This window comes from Spodoptera frugiperda, unplaced genomic scaffold (genome assembly GCF_023101765.2).
Source record: "Spodoptera frugiperda isolate SF20-4 unplaced genomic scaffold, AGI-APGP_CSIRO_Sfru_2.0 tig00002131_1, whole genome shotgun sequence".
In the NCBI taxonomy this organism is placed as follows: Eukaryota; Metazoa; Arthropoda; class Insecta; order Lepidoptera; family Noctuidae; genus Spodoptera; species Spodoptera frugiperda.
Window position 1 is genome coordinate 15,001 of NW_026095749.1, and position 4,081 is coordinate 19,081.

General features: G+C 51.5%; 2 non-coding genes across 2 annotated transcripts; both read left to right on the top strand.

Annotated features, from left to right (window-relative positions):
• Positions 1–717: 717 nt before the first annotated feature.
• LOC118279429 (small subunit ribosomal RNA) lies at positions 718–2,619 on the top strand. Its single transcript, XR_004783995.2, has one exon. It is a non-coding gene; the product is annotated as a small subunit ribosomal RNA (ribosomal RNA).
• Positions 2,620–3,002: 383 nt separating this feature from the next.
• On the top strand, positions 3,003–3,159 carry LOC118279426 (5.8S ribosomal RNA). Its single transcript, XR_004783992.1, has one exon. It is a non-coding gene; the product is annotated as a 5.8S ribosomal RNA (ribosomal RNA).
• The last annotated feature ends 922 nt before the right edge of the window (positions 3,160–4,081 follow it).

Here is a 4,081-nt window from a genome sequence, read left to right on the forward strand (position 1 = left end):
AATAATACACAACGGTGTTGTGTTGTTTATGTGCGGATTGTGCGTTCGAAGCGAAGAGCGGAAAACACGAGAATGTGTCGTTATGTATTTATATGTAACGCGTGTTCGCAGACTACCGAACCACGCTCTCTATCGTCTATCTCTTATTGAACTGTGCCGGCCGACGGAACGTGTATGTGCTCGTGTCCGTTATAATCGGTCGAACTTGGTAAACATTATGAACGTGGCGACGGTACGACAACGCCGGCGCTCGGACGCGCGACGTGTTGCCCGTCGACGCCCTCGTCACGTTCGATCATTGCAATAATATATTGTGTTCGCCGCATGGGTGAGGCGCTCTACAACCACCGGGCGGAATCGTGTATGGTTTCAACGATTGTGTAAGCTGATCTTATACAAACGTGAAATCGTCTCGGTACGAACGTTCCATCAAGGGGCCTGTCGTCTCGGCCTCGCCGCCGAGACGTAGCGTCCTCAGTGCGACCGCAGCGCGTCTCTTCATCGCGTTGAGATATACGCGTAGAGACGTTCGCGTGCCGCGAAACAAACAACAATCCGAATTTTCGAGCTCGCCCCAGTGCGTTTCGCGTTTCCTTAAAAAGATCGCGTGCGCTTCGGGGTCGTCGAGTATTGTGTGCCGGCGCGTGCGTGTGCGTGTGTGTGCGTGAGTTCGCGCACGCGCGCGCGCGCTCCGGCTTCAACTCTCAACAAAGAAGCTCCCTGGTTGATCCTGCCAGTAGTTATATGCTTGTCTCAAAGATTAAGCCATGCATGTCTCAGTGCAAGCCGTATTAAGGCGATACCGCGAATGGCTCAATATATCAGTTTTGGTTCCTTAGATCTTACTCAGTTACTTGGATAACTGTGGTAATTCTAGAGCTAATACATGCAATCAGAACTCTGACCAGTGATGGGATGAGTGCTTTTATTAGATCAAAACCAATCGACGGAGGGCCTCGCGTCCGAAGTCGTTAATTTTGATGAATCTGGATAACTTTTGCCGATCGCATGGTCCAGTACCGGCGACGCATCTTTCAAATGTCTGCCTTATCAACTTTCGATGGTAGTTTCTGCGACTACCATGGTTGTCACGGGTAACGGGGAATCAGGGTTCGATTCCGGAGAGGGAGCCTGAGAAACGGCTACCACATCCAAGGAAGGCAGCAGGCGCGCAAATTACCCACTCCCGGCACGGGGAGGTAGTGACGAAAAATAACGATACGGGACTCTTACGAGGCCTCGTAATCGGAATGAGTACACTTTAAATATTTTAACGAGGAACAATTGGAGGGCAAGTCTGGTGCCAGCAGCCGCGGTAATTCCAGCTCCAATAGCGTATACTAAAATTGTTGCGGTTAAAAAGCTCGTAGTTGCATTTGTGCGCCGCGCTGTCGGTGCACCGCATCCGCGGTGATACTGACACGTCTGCGGAGCATATCGTCGGTGAGCCGTCGGTTAAACGTCGGTTCAATATCAAAATCCTATCGCGGTGCTCTTCAATGAGTGTCGAGGTGGGCCGACAATTTTACTTTGAACAAATTAGAGTGCTCAAAGCGGGCTCAAAATGCTGCTTGAATATTTCGTGCATGGAATAATAGAATATGATCTCGGTTCTATTTTGTTGGTTTTCAGAACTCCGAGGTAATGATTAATAGGGATAACTGGGGGCATTCGTATTGCGACGTTAGAGGTGAAATTCTTGGATCGTCGCAAGACGAACATCAGCGAAAGCATTTGCCAAAGGTGTTTTCATCAATCAAGAACGAAAGTTAGAGGTTCGAAGGCGATTAGATACCGCCCTAGTTCTAACCGTAAATATGTCATCTAGCGATCCGCCGACGTTACTACAATGGCTCGGCGGGCAGCTTCCGGGAAACCAAAGATTTTGGACTCCGGGGGGAGTATGGTTGCAAAGCTGAAACTTAAAGGAATTGACGGAAGGGCACCACCAGGAGTGGAGCCTGCGGCTTAATTTGACTCAACACGGGAAATCTCACCAGGCCCGGACACCGGAAGGATTGACAGATTAACAGCTCTTTCTTGATTCGGTGGGTGGTGGTGCATGGCCGTTCTTAGTTGGTGGAGCGATTTGTCTGGTTAATTCCGGTAACGAACGAGACTCTAGCCTGCTAAATAGGCGTCGTCATTTAGGTGTGCGTGGCTCCGTCACGCAACTCACTGGCGACGTATTAAAATTCTTCTTAGAGGGACCGGCGGCTTCGAGCCGCACGAGATTGAGCAATAACAGGTCTGTGATGCCCTTAGATGTCCTGGGCCGCACGCGCGCTACACTGAAGGAATCAGCATGTTCTCCCTGGCCTAGAGGCCCGGGCAACCCGCTGAAACTCCTTCGTGCTGGGGATTGGGGTTTGCAATTATCCCCCATAAACGAGGAATTCCTAGTAAGCGCGAGTCATAAGCTCGCGTTGATTACGTCCCTGCCCTTTGTACACACCGCCCGTCGCTACTACCGATTGAATGATTTAGTGAGGTCTTCGGACCGACACGCGGTGGCTTCACGGCCGTCGGCGTTGCTGGGAAGTTGACCAAACTTGATCATTTAGAGGAAGTAAAAGTCGTAACAAGGTTTCCGTAGGGGAACCTGCGGAAGGATCATTAACGTTGTTTGCGCGAGACCGAGTGCCGTGTGCGCGGTGTCGAGCGTGATCGAAACAAACGTAAACATTGATTATCCATCCATAAGGGATCGGCACGCCGTCTCGGACTTTAACACGTTCGGCGGCGTTGATCCCGCGTCGCGTCCTCGCACGGCGCGCAGACGGGCAACGAAATCCGCGCCCCGAGCGCCGTTGGACGCGTTCGTTAACACAACAAACAACAACGATCCATCACGCAGCGGTGGGATCGGACAATATTATTTGTCGTCATGACATAATTATTTTCTATTATTATTTTTGTAACTTTTTCGATTGCAATCCATGCGGTTGTGGTTGGTGATTTGTTGTTGGAGTTTTATCGCTTCGATACGAATCTAAAACTATTACCCTGGACGGTGGATCACTTGGCTCGCGGGTCGATGAAGAACGCAGTTAACTGCGCGTCATAGTGTGAACTGCAGGACACATTTGAACATCGACATTTCGAACGCACATTGCGGTCCGTGGAGACACATCCAGGACCACTCCTGTCTGAGGGCCGGCTGTATAAAATACATATGCCACATTGCGTGCTTAACGCGCGCTGATGACGGCTCATCGGGATGATGCGAGTCTCGCACGAGACCCGTCCACCCCGTTGTCCGTTCAAATATATCGCGTATGCGAATGTTAACGTTGATCGTGTCATCGCGTATGAATCATTTGTAACGAACGATCGCGTGCGTAGCCGCGCGTATCGGACGTACAGAGGATAGCGACGCGCGCCCGACAGGCGCGCCCGCGACTCTACGGTGAACAATTTCGATTGAACATTGGGGGTTGCGTGGCGCGCGCTTGCTCGAGCGCCGTGTGCCGTCTTCTTGTCCGTTACGCAATGCGGTTACGCGTCTATATACGCGAACGGTTCGCTTCGATTGTACGAATACGTATTTTCAAGATGCACACGTATCGATGTAATAATAAAAAGTAGGCGGACTCGACGTCCGAAGAGCGCATCGACGCCGTCGTCGTACTGCTCCGGCTTCGGTTCGGGGTTTGTTCGGTTGCGACGTCGTATCGCTGACGGATATCGCGTCTGCCTCATTTTTTTATCGTTGGCCTCAGATCAGGGAGGATCACCCGCCGAATTTAAGCATATTAGTAAGCGGAGGAAAAGAAACTAACCAGGATTTCCTTAGTAGCGGCGAGCGAACAGGAAAGAAGCCCAGCACTGAATCCCGCCGTTGTTCAGGCGGCGGGAGATGTGGTGTTCGGGAGGTTCCGCTTTCTCGTCGCGATCTCTCCTGTCCAAGTTCGTCTTGAACGGGGCCGTTTTCCCGTAGAGGGTGCCAGGCCCGTAGCGACGGAGGACCGCGGCGAGAGGGACTCTCCTTAGAGTCGGGTTGCTTGAGAGTGCAGCCCTAAGTGGGTGGTAAACTCCATCTAAGGCTAAATATTACCGCGAGACCGATAGCGAACAAGTA